Below are 17,184 nucleotides of genomic sequence, written 5' to 3' on the forward strand. Positions count from 1 at the left end.
AAGCTACTCTCCCCCTCTTATTATTTCACTTTAAGAAGTGTGCCTTACTATAGAAGTGTTGCTGCTTTAAGCCCTTCCTGCCTAAGCTCACCAAGTTAGAATGAACTTTCCTGAGCTCCAAGGCCCGTACTCGCACAGTTTAGACCAAGCACACTTTGTGGGGGAGGATGAGGCATCTGCCATGGCTAACTGGTAGTCTTGTGGGAGACGACAGAATGGGTGGAACAATGAGAGAACAAAGCCAACTGCAGATAACTAGCAATGATGTCATGCTATAAGTCAGCTCTTGCAATAATGACCCACATGCCTAAAAATAGAGCGCAGGTGAGTAAGGAACTACGTGGGTAGAGAGGTAGAGCAACAGGAAGGGTTCAGAGGAGGAGATGTGAGCCATGCCGACTTCAGAGAGTTTTCAAAACTGCTAAAGGCAGATATTTAGGTCAGAGCTTAATCCCATTGCAGGTCTTTTGTGCATTTTCAGTTTGGAGGCATTCAGCACAGGTTGGAAGGGAAAGGACTCTGATGTGTGCCCCTGCCTCCTTCTCGACGAGTAGGAAAGCCACTCAGGTTGCGAAGCAGGAGTGACCCTTAACCCTCTTCTGGACCCACCTGAGAAAGGGCCTGGAGTGTTCTTCTCTGACAAAATCCTTTGGGATGCAAGGATAGGAAGGAAAGAAAGACACTTTCACTAGAAAGCTATTAGAGGGAAATAAGTGAAAATGAAATGAGATTTTACTCTGACTTCCAAGCCAAATTTTGCATATATAACGTCTAATTATAATCTTTTTGTAAAATGAGCAATATTTTAGATGCACTAAAGTCAATATTTAATTACTCATGAGTTCAAAATAATTTGCCCTTTGCAAATGTAAAATTCTTGCCACTAGAAAGAAAAATCCAGTCTACAAGGACTAAGATTTTGCTTCTAATTCTACATTTAAATAAAGGTTGCCTTTAAACGTCGTTTAAATTGTTGGGTTTGTTAATTTATGAGTTTGTGTTAACTAAAATAGAAAATGCCCACCATACTAGCTGGCCATTGTGTGTGGTGCTAAAAAATGTTAATTTATTATTTTTTAAAAACTCTGTAATTAAGCTGTGACCCTCAGTGATACAGGTGTATTGTGCTTTCCAGTTTTTCATTAACTCACTCATCCCGTGTTTTTCCATTTTAATGAGTTAAAATGCACAACAGGAGCTATTTAAAAACGTTCAGTTTTTAAATTCTACCTGACTCTCCCTACAACTCTTACGTCTCTCAGGATTCTGAATTAGAATGAACTCTCCTTTATGTGCTTTAGTAACCATATTGTTGGGGACAGGAAAACTAGTGAGAGGTAATAGAAATTAGAAAAACAGAAAGGAGAAAGCAGTTGTAGAAAAACAATAAGGAGGAAATGGTTGCATGAAAATAAAAGGAGGGGATGGTTGTTTCAGTCTTAAAGAATGGGGTAATTAGGCCACGGAACACTGACCACCAGTCAGAGAAGGGAGAAAACACCGTAAACAGGTGATGGCACTTTCCCCACCATACGCAGGTTAGAAAGAATGACCGAAACATACCCTTTAGGTCATGTGCATACCTGGGAAGAATTCAGTCCCCAAAGCAGTGACGTATAGTTATGAATAGTTGTAGTTAACCTTTACCTAAACATAAAGCATATATAAGGAAAAACATAGAAGTAGACAGTGTCTTCTCCACTCGCGGAGACAATCGCATTTCCCCTTAGGAAATGTACTTTCCCTTTGCACCCTTAAACTCTGCTCGTAATAAATTCTTCACGCTTATTTGCTGAGTGTCTGTCATCACTTTCTCCATCGTGTGGGCCCAGTCTTGCGATTCTTCCAAGCCTGGAGCCCAAGAACTGGGGCAACACTTCAGAGTTCAGCTGTGAACAGGACCGTGACATTATTATCTCAGCCAAGATATCAGATTTGCAGTTTATAATCATTTCCTCATGTGGAACAGGTCTCCATTGACTGACAAACCATGCTACCTACTTCCTGTTTTAGTGCATATGTAGTGGATGTCTGTTTTTCCTTCATTTTTAAAGAAACTGCTGTTGACCCAGTTGATATCTGTAACGGTTGCAACAGCCTATACAGTTCAGATGTGTGTTTAGCATCTTTGGCCATTTGCAGGACATTGCTGGTTTTATCAATGGAAGGACTGTTGGTATAAATTAAATGTAGGTAAACCAAATTGTTTTAAATGCAATAGGGCTTTCAAACAAATCCTCTAGTTGCTCCTTTGCAAAGTAAAAGATTCTCTTACAAAGCCAATAATTACTTCCTAATGCATGGGTTTTACGAATTGGGAATTTAATCCATTCGGTTTGCTTAAAGCAGGTAGACCTTTATTTGCCAATCTGAAGGTTGGTCTTTTGGCTTAATTTTAATTTACAGAATAAAGGAATCAAGACAAGATTGCACTAATTGCACCCTTGTTTTGGCAGAATTGATGATTAACGTGTAAAGAGTACTTGGGTGTCAGAGGAGGAGAATGTAAGGTATGGAGGTGGGCTGAGCAGAGCTGTGCCTCGCAGCAGCATGGTCAAGATTGTAGCACACCCATAGTTTGAATGCCTCCGATTTTCTCTTTAAATCTACCAGGTTGTTTGGGAGATTGTACTCTATAAAAACACACTAAAACCCAATATTCTACACTGCTGAAAAAGGAAGAATAAACCTGCAACTGCTTCTGTTCAGAGCAGTAGCAACAGGGTAGATGAAACTAGCACAAAGAGATACGTAGGTGCGGCAAGTAAATATCCAAGTTGATGTAGTAAATGAAAACCACTAGGATGGAAAAGGGCAGAATTAGTAGGAGAAGCATGTTTTTCTAACCTGGAGAATATAAAACTAAAAATAAGACCTCCTGCCTCTCAAGAAAGGCTGGACTGTACCCTTTAAACTTATCCTCTGTGCCCCTCACTCCCATGCTTCTCTCTTGTGTCGCTGCCATCCTATCCCCCAGGGAGGAAAAGAATCTTGCTTTGTCCCTGCCAGACCTTCAAAGCAAACGTAGCCCTTTGTTTCAAAGCTCTTTGTCCTGCACAAAATGCTGATACAGTTTCTACAAATCAAGGATATCTGATGGTGGGAGTGGGGGCAAGTTTTGCAGAAAAAGAATTTTCCTTCCTGCCACCAAGACAACAGGATAAATTTAAAGTCATCTCCCCAGGGATAAGGACTGTGCTAAGGACTGTGCTTAAAACCCTATGTACTTTTAAGAGTTCCTTTGCAGGACTCTATGACAAGCAGTGTAGAAATTAGCCGGGGGTTGGGGGGGAGGATCTATCCAACATAAATGCTCTGGCCCTCTAGCTGTCTACATTTTTTTCAAGATTTTTAGCTGAATGTTCTTCAAGGTGATGTATTTTCAAAAGGAAACCTCCAATTCTAACTCTCAATCAACCTCTTTGAACTTTCCTTTCAGGTTCTCTGAATGTTCCGTGTGCTTTACTGCTTGAAACTGAGCGAGAGGGCATTTCAGGGGATCAAAGATAATAGGAGGGTTCTGAGCTTTTATAGTTTAAAGAATGCTGTTTTCAGAAATCGTGAACAAGAGCACTATTATAAGCATTTAATTATTTCTATGAATACATTACAAACTCCTCCATCACTAGAATGTAATAACTAAAAACTGTCTTATAATGACATTTAAATGAATTTCATTCCATGAAAATGAGACTTCTAAATCAGACAGGCAAACAATGGCATTCTTTTCTCCTATTGGTTCCTCACAACTGTTGCTCCATCGAAACAGAAGAGGAATATTTTCCCTGACATGTAAGACATAATATAAACATAACTTTCATGGTAATTTCAGGACCCGAGTCATGGAATATTGCAGGCCAACTCCAACTACTTCAAGGATATTGTGAAATCCCTGAAACAAACAAACAAATAAAAACCTAAATAAAATTTAATACACTTCAGTTAAAATGATAGATACATGACATGAAAGATTTTTATAGGTAGAAACATAAATTATCAATTATATAAATGTATTTGTGCTCCTATGTACATATTCAAAATATAAATTTTTGTCAACTGCCAAAAGCCCAAAAGCCTGGGGTCTAAAAGATGTTAGATTGAGTGTTAATTATCAAAAGTAAGAAAGTAAACATTTAAAATACATTCAACTCTGATTTTTTAAGAGTTATTTACTCAATTGATGGGCTTTTTCTTTTTCTTTCTGATTATACCTGGACTTTGGGCAGTTGTTCTTTAAGAGCTTCCCAAGATGCTGAGTTTAGTAAGAAGAGGATTTGAAAGTCATACTCAAGCACTTGTTTCAGCTTACATAAAAATTGTAAATGGGGAGGAAGGAGAAATTTTGAAAATAAATATATATGTTGTGACACAGCCTTATCATGGAACAATTTGCAGCCATTCACTATGATAGTTGCAAAGAGTTGTGATGCTGGCAAAGTGTTTATGCTAGTTAAGAAAAAGGCAAGATTCCACATTTTATACATGGCATGAGTTCAAATATTTAAACTCAATGTATAAAACAAGATTAACAGGGGTTGGGTTGGTGGCAGGGGTTAGGTTTAGGGTTAAAGGTGGGATTTGTTTTTCTGACTTTATGTCCTTATACATTTTTCTAATAAGGATGTATTACTTTTGTCTTTGTGATTTTTAACCAAGTTTTAAAAGACAAATTTATTTCTATGCCTTCTCTGGACTCAATGATTCTTAATCCCTTTGTTATTTTTGCAAAGGTTAGAGATAAAGAAGCCCTTTAGGTATTGTTGTGATACATGGAGATTCCCAAGGACTAAGGTGGCCACAGCCCAGTTTCACAGAAAGCAGGGATCAACTGACTACCTGGGGCAGGTTTCTGTCTAGATGCAGTACATTGTACATGGTGTCTGTCTGTGAAATGACTGTCACTGATTATTAAGGGTTACATTTTAATGAGTAAACAAATGGCTCTCTTTTTATTCCTTCAGGAAAATCCAGATGGCCTAGTGAACAACAGCTTAAAAGGGAATACAGGCAGAAAACAGAGGACAGTTCCAAAAGAGAGACTTAATTTTTTATTTGCACAGAAGCTGAGCATCAGAAAAGACCTCTTTTTTGGGTCAGAGACGTTGAACTGGGAGCCCTGCCAGAGCTGGGACTAGAATCGAGGGCCGGGCAGAAACACTGCTCTGGTATTCAGGGAGAATCGCTTGGCCTGGAATGGGAAGAAGAGCGGGACTCGACAATACAGACTGTGCAGGAGTTCAGCAGAAACCAGCCCGTAAAAACAGACCTGATCTGTGAGGCTGCACAAAGCCATCCACGCCTTGGGATCTGAGTCACTGGAACCAGGCTGACTCTATTTTACTACCTATAACCACCTGCCACGGACAGATTGCACCCTCGTCAGTTACCATCAGGAGGAAAGTTGTTGTCATCACCACGCTCAGAAAGCCCGGCCTGCGTGCGCGCTGCTGTCACGATGATGGCCTCCCAGGGAGGAAAGTACGGGCAGAATGAGAGACTTCTGGCCAAGGGGAGCAGGAAGAATTTCAGGCTCTCCAGGAGATAAAAGCCAAGCTGCAGAGCTCTGTGCTGCTGCAGCCGGCTCCTGGATGTACCTGCCACAAGCAGCGGTGCTAATTAAATTGACATTCCTTATCGCCACTGCAGTACAACATATAAGTTTGTCTCTGTAATATCATCACTGTCTTTTCTGTAATCCTTTCCCTTATGTGACCACCTGCCATGGCTGCTGCACGGGGACAATTTGGCTGGTCCTGTTGACTCTACCTTAAACATACCCAGAATCCAACCGCTTTCCTCCTCTGCTCCCTCCAACCCAGGTAATACAAGTCATTATCGTTTCTTACCTAGATGATGCTAAAAATCTCCAGACAATCTCTCTGCTTCTTCTCCATGTAGCAGCCAGAGTGATTCATATGAAAGGTAAACCAAATGTTGACACTGCCCTGCTTAAGCCGTGCACATCTTCCCCGTGCATGGTCTCAGCTCAAACTCCCTGCCAGGTTTCTGAGGACCTGCATGAACTCTGACCTCTCTGAGCTCATCTCATGCCACTGTCTCCTACACACAGCAAAATCCGGGTCCTGGACCTCAGTTTCCCCCTACTCCTTATGTGGCTTTTCTTCTTGCCACCAGGACTCAGCATAAATGTCCCTCCTCAGAGAAGCCCTTCTAATCACCCATTCTAAGTGAGCCTGTCCGGTCACTCTGTCTTCTTGTGTCATTTTATCCATAGTACTTGGTACAATCTGAAGTGGCCTATTTTAGTTATTTATTTGCTTGGGTTTTTTATCTGTTTATTTTTTGTCTCTTTGTGCTGGAATGTCAGCTTCACAAGAGCAGGGATTTCTCTCTTTTGTTGCCTGCCATGGCCCAGTGCAGAGAACATAGACGGTGCTAAGGGTTCGTACCACAGTCGGTGGCTTTGGGTAGTTTGTATTGCCCTTCCCCAATGCACCCCATTTTCCCGAAAGATTTGTCTTCCTGAACTGCATTTATTAAGTTTTTACTAACAGATTTTCCTGTGAGATAATGCCATTATGTTCCAGCCCAAATCCAAGAAATCTGACATTTGAGTCCCCAGCCCCCCCCTCCAGCCTTATCAGTTGTAAATATACAAGTTCTTTTATCTTTTTTAAAGTGTTAAAAAAAAAAAATAAAAAAAAATAAAAAAAAAATAAAAAAAAAATAAATAAAGTGTTGAAGGTATCTCAAGGCCTCCTCCCTCCTCTCTCTTCCATTACCAGTTTTCGGATGCCTGGCATTGAGAAACCCAAGCGGAAAGCCCAGGGGATTAACCCTTAAGGGGTTTGCCACTCTCAGACCCTGTGATTCTTTGGGTACTACAATATGTCAGCTGAGCAAAACCTAAAAATGTCACCGCATCCAGGATCGTGCCCTCCTCCACTTACCTGTGTGGGTAAAGCAAGTTCAAGATCCACAGCCAGTCCGGTTAGCTGAGCTAAAAAAACAAAGGCTAGAACAAACACCATTCCCCCCGCCCCCCCCCCCAAAAAAACTAAAACAACAAAAAAGCAAAAAACAAAGGAGGCCATTCACTTTAACTGAAAAATCCATGGTGAATTGTCCCATTAAAAAAATGATCTGTTCCACAAATGGCAGGTCCTTATCCTTGACACGAAAGCATTGTCATATCTTGAAGTCAGCAAAAAAGTTTTTATAAGAATGAAAATAAACACACCCATGGTGCTATAACTAAAAGGTGACTATGGAGCCAGCTCAAAGGCACAGCGATGCCACCAGAGCACGGAGGATCACCAAGCAGCTGTTCGGAGGCTCACAGCACACCCCGACAAGGGAGGTTTATATTATAATTAAGAATTTTAATTTCATACTTGCCTCATCAGACTCATCACTAATATGATTTGTTTGCAAACTTGAGCCTTCACACATGTGATTCACCACGGGGCCCGCAACAAAATACCGCGTGCCCACGTGAAGAACTTACACGCACTCGAATCGAATTAGGGTTAAAATTTTTTAAAAGAAGAACGTCTCCAACAACAGCAACAAAATCCTCTCTGGGGTATTTTTATAATTGTTATTCGGCATATTCCAAAGGAATAACCTTACTGAGAGTAAACCGTGTTAACTGAATTACTGTGCCGCACAATACAAGCCCAGAGGAGCCACCAGGTGGGGGGCAAAGCACACTCAGGCTTCCAGCAAAATCATCCTTCATTTTCTTCAATGGGCAGCCTGGAAGAACATTTGAGTTTGAAATTTGGCAAGCACTTCTTTAGAACACTTTAAAAAAAGAAAAAAGAGCTTGGGACAGAGCTGGCAAGAGAAAGAAGGATAAAAAGTCACTAGAGCTGTTCAGGCCTCCAAGCGTTTTAGGGCGTCAGGAGATGTGTTTAAGCTTTCTGTTGCTACATACCAAAAAATGCGAGTGGGGTGGTTTGTTTTTAAATAAATGGTAAAATTTGATTTCAAAATTTTTTTTGCTACTTCACAATGCAGAGCTGCCTGTAATCATATTTGTACGGAAGGTAGGAACACCCTTCCAGGAATAAGACAAACCCAAGAGTGGATTTGGTGGATAAATTATATCCTTAAAAGAAAGTAAACCCAAAGGCAAACATTTTATTAAGCCAATAATTTATTTCTGGGACCCTGAAGCTACTTACCTTTTTTTTCTTAGCATGAGTTAAGGAGCGTGGAGCTTACGTTTTTCTGAGGTCTTAATTCAACTCTACATTAGTGAGTTAGTGCAAATGGCCACCTGGTACCTTTTCTAATTGTCCCCTGCCCTTCTCTTCAATCCTTCTCAGAGTTAACCAGACTCAAATCTGAATCCCAGTGACCATGAGAAAATTATTTAACTTCCGAATCTCTTTTCTTCATCTGTAAAAATAGGCAAAATGATGTGACTTCACAGGGTTGTTGTCATGACTGTGTGAAATAAAGTATGTAAAGTCCCTGACACATGGATGTCACCGGGGGACAGTCAATGCCATCCCACTCCCCTCCTTTTTCTTTCTATTGTCCTCTCGTCTTTTTCTTGTCTTGTCCTCACATCCTCGAAATGACAGATGTGTGATAGAGTCCAGGAAGATTGGTGGTGGTGGGGGGGTATTCCGTGTTCTTTTGCCTTCTCTTGCCTAATTAAAGCCCCATGCAGTATGAAAAATTGCATGAATAAAGCTTTACCAATTCCTTCATTTCTGTGCCTTTGTAATTGGTATAATTCTCCCTGGACAAGGTAACTAAACAGTCAAGGTAACTCAGGCATAATAAATGCAAGAGCTGAAAGCTCTGAGGATGGGCAAGGCTAACACCACCTGCCATGGGCTCTTCAGAGATGCAGCAGAACCGAACAGAGTGGACCTCCTCCTCCACCTCTTGCCCGGGGCATGGCATCTGCATTTGCTGCTGCTGTTTTTCAGTTAGCTTCCTCTTCTGCAAACTTTGTCTGTGGCTATACTGCTTCACTCTCTTCCATTTCCCTTCCGTTAATGTTCAGCGTGTATTCGGTGAAACACCCAGAAGTCTTTGGAGTGAAGTGTGCTCTGAGCTCCCTAGGATGTAGGGAAAAGTCAGCTTTGTTAAAAGATAACTAATAATGGAGATTCCAGTCAATAATGGAAATTACTGGGGTTAACTATTCAAATCTTCAGACTAGCATTGTTTACATCATAAGCATCACCTAGTATATCTTTGTTTGAATTCCTGCAGTACACTCCAGTGCAGCCCCTGCAGGGGCTACAAAATAAAGTACTTTAGGGAAATTCCTCATATTAGATTTTCTGTGAGTAGGAAGTAACCTTTTTTTCTCAACTTTGAAGCTGGTTTAGAACCTATGTGTGTCTTAATTTTCAAGCTAAACCAAAGTGTTTGTTATCTCAGTTCTGTTTAAAGATAGGACACACATTCTACGAAGTAAAATTGTGAAATGTGCTCTGGGGCTTTAAAAAGAATGAACAACATGGCTGTGTCACTGTCTCTTCCATGAGATCCTGATCTCACTGAAGTACTTCTAGTCCCACTTTAATGCCACTTGGGTATAAGATTAGGGATGGAAAAGTGACAACAGAGAAAATAACAGTAGGATATGTACAAAGGAACATTTCATGAAGAACCTACCCACAAAGACAAAATAGTAAATTCCTCTCCAAATCCCCATAGAACTTTGAAAGTGTCAGAACTGGGCAAACCCAGGGGCCAGAGGCAAGTTTAGTTTATAGGTCAGAAACATAGCAATTCTCCACTGACTCTACTTTTCTTGCTTACCCAAGACAATCCAGTGAATCTGTAAACTAATATTTTCCCAACAGGGGATGTTAGGAGAGTCCTAAGAGATAAAGAGCCCAGCTACTGAGCCTTCCTAGTTTCTTCAGCTTTACAATTCAACCACCTATTGAGCATTTATTGAGCAACTACTGTGTGCTGAGCTCTGACAGTGTACCAGGTAAGGGTAGGGTTTTTGTTTATGTATAACACTGTCTTTTGATGAAGAATACCCGGAGCCTTCTTCCCCTAGCTCTTCACTTGGCTGGCTACCTCTTTTCATTCAGGCCTCTGCTCAAGTGTCACTCTTTTTCCAGACTGTCTCTGATCATCCAGCTGGAGCTGCCCTCTCTTCTTGCCACTCTTCATTTCCTCACCCCATTTTATTTTCTTTATAATAATTTATGACACTTAAACTTATCTTGTATATTCATTTGTTTATTTGTTGGGTTTATTAGCTGTCTCCCCACTAAAATACAGGCTTCATGAGAGCTAGGCCTCACCTGTCCTGTTCTGTGTTCGCACCAGGTGCCTGACACACAGTAGGCAGGTGGATGCCAAAGCAGGGGGCACACCTGCCAAAGTGGTGTCACTCAAGGGAGACCTCAAGGCCACGGCTGAACTCAAATGTCTTCCCCTTGGTCCTGTGGGGGCTAAAAGTATGATTGGTCAAAGAGTGGGGAACCTGTGGATTACTTCCTGGAGGTCACTGAGTTTCAGGGGGTGAGTAGAAGTTAGCCAGGTGCTAAAGCAGGAGGAAGATATGCCAAGTAGAGGGAACAGCTCATGCAAAGATATGGTCACCTAAAAGAACTTATCACATCCCCAGATTTATAAGTTTTTGGTGTAACTGAAGTAGGTATTGAAGGGTGAAGAGAAGTAAAAAAATTAAATGGGGGAGAAAGACAGAAGGGGAAAGAGAGAAGGGGAGGAGAAAAAGAGAGAGAAAGGGAGAGGGAAGAGGCCAAATACTGAGGGAGATAAATAAGGTATTTGGGATGTGATTAAAAGATTTTTAAAACAAGGAGGCAATAAGACAGTGGTAAAGATCAATCAGTGGCTTTTGGGTGAGTCAAACCTGGGTCCCAGTCCCAGTTCCACTACTTACAAGCTTTGTGACCTACTGTCTGTGTCTTGATTGCTTCATATGTAAAATGGGAATAATATTAGAACCGACCTCACACGTTTGTTGTGAAGATCAATGCATGCAAATGCGATAGGCACACCCAAGTGTGCAATTGCTTTTAGCTTTGATGATTATTACTGGAGACAGAATGATAGTTTTACATTTTAGAAAGACCCCTCTGGCCTAGATGCACAGAAGACATTGACAGGCATTCAGAGTTTAAAAAAAAAAAAAAAACTTTATTGCCATATAATTGATGCCCAATAAACTGTACATTTTAAGTATACATGGAAAAAACATTTCTAAGAATTTTTGGAGACCAATGTAGGAAAGCTAACTTAAAAAATATATATATAATAGGCTGGGCTCAGTGCTCATACCTATAATCCCAGAATTTTGGAAGGCTGAGCCTGAGGATTGCTGGAAACCAGGAGTTCAAGATCCGCTTGGGCCACATCATGAGATCTCATCTCTACAAAAAATTATAAAAATTAGCTGGGTGTTGATTAAATTAAAATGCTTCTGCACAGCTAAGGAGATAATCAATAGAGCGAATAGACAACCTACAGAATGGGAGAAAATATTTGCAAACTACACATCTGATAAAGAGCTAATATCTAGAATCTACAAAGAATTCAAACAAATCAGCAAGAAAAAAACAAACAACCCCATTAAAAAGTGGGCATAAGACATGAACAGAAGTTTTTCAAAAGAAGATAGGCAAATGGCCAACAAACATATGAAAAAATGTTCAACATCATTAATCATCATGCAAATGCAAATTCAAACCACAATGAGATATTACTTTACTCCTGTTAGAATGGCTTTTATTAAAAAATCCAAAAACAATAGATGCCAGCATGGATGCAGAGAGAAAGGAATGCCTTTATACTGTTGGTAGGACTGCAAATTAGTACAACACCTATGGAAAATGGTATGAAGATTTCTCAGAGAACTAAAAGTAGACCTACCATTCGGTCCATCAATCCCACTACTGGGTATCTACCCAAAGGAAAACAGGTTATTTTATCAAAAAGACACCTGCACTCAAATATTTATTGCAGCACAATTCACAATCACAAAGATCTGGAATCAACCCAAGTGCCCATCAATTCATGAGTAGATTAACAAAATGTGGTATATGTATACCATGGAGTACTACTCAACCATAAGAAAGGATGAATTAATTAATGCCTTTTGCAGCAATTTGGAAGCAATTGGAGATAATTATCCTAAGTGAAGTATCTCAAGAATGGAAAAACAAACAACACATGTACTCTCTAATAAATTGGAATTAACCGATGGGCACACAAGTGCATGGAGGGAAGTAGAAGTAATTGGAAATCAAGCAGGGGGGAAGGGGGAAGAGGGGAAGCAAAAACCCACCTAACAGGTATAAGGAACACTATTCGGTTGATGGGCATATTTATAGACCTTACTCAAGCTATGTAACAAAAAAATTGATATCCCCTTAATATTTTGAAATTAAAAAAAGAAAAAGAAGATGACAAAAAATTAGCCAGGCATGCTGGTGCGGGCCTGTAGTCCTAGCTACTTGGGATGCTGAGGCAGGAGGATTGCTTGACCCCAGGACTTTGTGGTTACATTAAGCTATGATTGCACCACTGTACCCCAGCTTAGGTGACAGAGTGAGTCCCTCTCTCTAAAAAAAAAGTATATATATATGTATATATATACACACACACACACACACACACATATATAATATAAAGATAACCTATTATCACCATTTCAAAAGAAATTATTTTAACACTCAAAAATTAGGAAGAACATTTTCTCCAAACAGAGAATGATGTTTAAATTGAAAAAAAATTGCTTTATGAAAAACCCACTGCACTTTCAAAATTTTTCTACAGATTTATGAAAATTCTATCCTGGATTGGTATTGGGAAGCTTCCAATATTTGGACTTTATTAGAGGGAATGAACTTGGGTGCAGGGAGGCAACGTGGATCGCAATTGGTCCCAGGAAGAATTTGTGAACAAATGAACTAGGTTTGTGGAAATAGGTATGGAAATGTGGCTGATAGACTTCAGAAATGTTAGAAGGTCGAATCAGTAGGACTTGGATGTTGCGGGTGAGAGATGGGAAGAAGTCAAGCATGGACAATGGGAAGAAGCTGGTACAACATAGGAGGGAAGAGGCCTGGTGGGGGCAAGTGTTTGTCATGTGTTAACTTTGGAGTCCCCATGGGACATCCTAGTAGAGGATGAGCAGTGGGATGTATGGGTCTGGAGCCCAGGGGAGCAGCTGATGCCTGAGATGCATAACTGGACATCGTCAGCATCAGTGAGGTCTTGGAAGTCACTGCCGCGGAGGATGCTCAGATGGAGCAGAGGGAAGGGGTGGAGGGGGCAGGGAAAAGAGGTCCAAGCTAGCACCATGGAAAACATCGACATTTAAGGGTTAGATATATAGTAGAGAAATTAGTGAAGGAGATGGAGAGGGAGCAATGAGGTAGCAGAAAACCTGGAAAGGGTGGTATTCGAGAAAACTGTGTGCCATTTTTGAAAAGATAATGGTAGCATTTCTAGAGTGCCTTATATCTATCAGGCACTGTGCTAAGTGCTTTACAAACTATTTCCTCTGGTCCTCACAGCAATCCTATGAAGTATTAAATAGGTACTGTTATTAACTGTACTTTATAGTTGAGATGCTCACGTTTTACCTAGATAAAGTAAATGTGCCCACAATGCTTGTGAGTGGTAGAGTTGGAATCCTGTTCTGTCCAGTCTGAGTCAAGAGCTCATCCAAGGGCAAGGGAGTAGCTTATACTGTCAAGGAATCAGGGCACTGGTCAAGGGTGACCAGACCTGAAATGTGTCCATGGTATTTGGCAGTTAAAAATCTTAGCTTGGCCGGGCGCGGTGGCTCACGCCTGTAATCCTAGCACTCTGGGAGGCCGAGGTGGGTGGATCGCTCTAGGTCAGGAGTTTGAGACCAGCCTGAGCAAGAGCGAGACCCTGTCTCTACTAAAAATAGAAAGAAATTATCTGGCCAACTAAAAATATATATAGAAAAATTAGCCGGGCATGGTGGCGCATGCCTGTAGTCCCAGCTACTCGGGAGGCTGAAGCAGAAGGATTGCTTAAGCCCAGGAGTTTGAGGTTGCTGTGAGCTAGGCTGACGCCACAGCACTCTAGCCAGGGTAAAAGAGCAAAACTCTGTCTAAAAAAAAAAAAAAAAAAAAAAAATCTTAGCTTGCGCGTCTGGGTGAGGTGTGAAGGAAGGCGAGGAGGAGGATTGCCACATTGAAGTGGATAGAGCCAGCACATGTGGCCTTGATGCACAACTCCAGGGGGCGCCACTCACATCACTAAAATGTGAACTACTCCTGGAGTTGTGTGGTGTACAGCCTGCATGGGATTGAGTGGAGTACTTGCGATGCACTCCCACGTACTTTGAAGCAGCTTGATGTTAAGGGAAGGAAAAGAGAGGATAAGAGTTAGAGTACAGCACTGAGAAACGAGACAGCCTAGTTTTCCCAGATGGGAGAGACTTGAGCATATTCCCATTCTAAGGAGAAGTAGATTGGTTTGCCTGGGATAGCCCCACTTACTTGTTGTCCCTAGGAATTAATAATAGTGTCCCCCTTTCTTCTAATATGGGCTGGTTTGGGCAATATATTGTATGGCTCCCATAGGCAGAAGAACCTTAGGAGAGGGAGAGACAAAAGCTATAAGAGACAGAAGGATTGTTTGCTGGAACAAGACTCAGAGACAGAGGGGGCAGCCGGGCTGGTAGAGGGCTGTGCCAGAGAAGGGAGGGGGATAGAGCTTCCCCTGAGGTAGGAGGGTGAAGAGGTCAGAGTAAGCGTGGGCACTAGCAGGTAAGGGGCTGGATTCAAATTTGTGAGATTTCCCACTTGACCCTTTTTCTCTGCAAAGGAAATGGCCATTAGGTCACAGTTTGGGGTTCAAATTCCCAGGCCCCGTTTGCTGTACTCTGTTAGCTGTGAGGCCAACCTTCCTGTAAATGTGGTTCCACTGGTCTCTACAGGAAAAGGCAGACAGGGTGGGTAGGTCTGTGCTGAGCAGGAACAAGTAACTGAAAACACACGCTTCAAGAGAAGTTGGTTTAGCAGTGTTTCTAGCACACGTGAATAGTCATATCCCTTTCCATTACAATAATCATAACAGTAGGTTATTGAGAGCTTATGATATGCTAGAAAGTATTCTAAGTTTTAAATTTATATGTTTGGATGTAATATTCTAAATGTATGTACATTGCTACTTTTAATTTTATTATTAATTTTTTTAATAGATGAGGAAACTGAGTAACTTACCCAAGCTTCCACATCTAGTAAATGACAGAGTCAGAATTTGAATCCAGGGCCCACACTCTTAACCAATATTTTATTTCTCTCTCTCTGTAATCTATTAAGTTCATTTCAGGCTTTCTCTTTTATCTGTGGCATTAAGTGAAAGGTGGTCATTGTGATCAATTAATCATGTCTGAATCCTCTGAAAGAGATGAGCTGGTAACATGATATGAAGGCTCCTGGAATGCTAGACCCGATGCCAAGCAAAACAGGGTCACCAGTTCTTTGTATTGTTGCTACCTCTGTAAGAGAGTCAGGCCCCAGCTCTTCCATCAAGTCTCTGATGGGCGTGCTGGAGAAGGTGCATGCTAACTGGATTACTCAGTTTAGGAAACACAGCCACGAAATTCAACCATGTGGGCAGCTGCCCAATAAGGCCTGACTCAAGATTTGAATCAGCAATGACAGAGGTCACTCTCTGGCTGCAGCCACTGTCCAGTGGTGGTGACCACCCTGACAATGTGGAAGCCTGAATTCAAGAGCAAACTTGAGGCTTTGGAGAAATCTCTCCTTGATTCTTTATTCTGCTCTGTTAAATATTAATATAACGTACAATACCTTTTTTGATAAACAGTGCCACTATCTCCCTTAGTGGATACAGAAAAACACAATTTGAATGTGTGGAATAATTATGGATCAATCAATGAATCAGAAAACTAGAGTCAGAAAACTATATGGCATGAGTATGCTAGAGGTTATTGGGGAATTTATAGTTCATGACACAAGATTAGCATTAAAGAGAGTTTACTTGCCTACACTGAGGGGAATACAATGCTTATATAGGATTTAAAAAAATTTTTTGGATAGATTTTTATTACTTTTGGCATTAAAAATTTTTTTTTCATTGAATAACCCAATGATCATGGGCTGATTTCTATGACAACGAAAACCAAGAACAATAACTGTGTTTTATAAATACAAATTAGATAATAAATTCTATACTTATTTGGCACATTTATCATGATTTAACATAAAATTATATAATAATTCAACAATTACATAAAGCCACTAGGAATCATTCTTTTTGTTTCTTGAAACGTCTTAGAGGAAACTCATTCTCAGGTACATTTGAAAATTACAAAGAAAATGTGGCTGCTTCTCAAGAAGTTTCTATTTCCTCATTTGTGGAAAAAAAATATGGTGATGATATTGTCTCTAAGATTCCTTCTATTAATAGCTCTAGCATTGGTTGATTCAATGACGCTATGGTGCAAGCAATGTGGGGTCAGGGCAAGAAGAAAGGCGTTGGGGAACATCAGTAGGAGAGAAAATGCAAGTATTACTTTCCTGGTGGCCTATGAAGTCTTAGACTGCCCAACTCACATCGTTGCATGTTTGCAAAAAATAGTCAAAAACATGGTACCATTAAAACATGTAACTCTTGTTTTTTCAAAAGTAAATGTCTCCAATCCTAACATGAAATCTGTGTCTTTTCCCATTGGCATAGTCTCTTAGTCATGGGGAGGCAATTGAGCCCAGCCTTAGCAATCAAATCTGTGTAAACCGGCCACAGCTCTGGGTCTGAAGATGATGTTAAGAACGTCGTCCCTGACTTGACAGAATCACAGACTGGGAAGTGGTTTTTAAAGGTCACGTGTTCATCTCTTCAATGAACTTACTGACAAGATTTTGGGGTGCTATTCCCTATGTTAAGCTCTGGGGATACAAAGATAAATAAAACCCAGCTCTGGCCCTTAAGGAGTTTACGTGCAGTTGGAGACCCAAGGCACAGCTGATGGAAAGATGAGTGACGGTGCTGGAGACAAACAGCAAAGCTGCCAGCCTGCAGCAAAACTGGGTGCTGCCTCTTTCTGCATGCATGATGGATGGCCCGGGCGCTGGATTATGTCAGTTAATTATTTGTAAATAAGAATATGATTTCTAAATTTTAACAAATTGTTATTTGCATTAAAATGATCCTAAAACCAAGGGTTTACTCCAGGGCCAAGACATGAGACCAGAGTTT

This window comes from Eulemur rufifrons, chromosome 4, assembly GCF_041146395.1.
Source record: "Eulemur rufifrons isolate Redbay chromosome 4, OSU_ERuf_1, whole genome shotgun sequence".
In the NCBI taxonomy this organism is placed as follows: domain Eukaryota; kingdom Metazoa; phylum Chordata; class Mammalia; order Primates; family Lemuridae; genus Eulemur; species Eulemur rufifrons.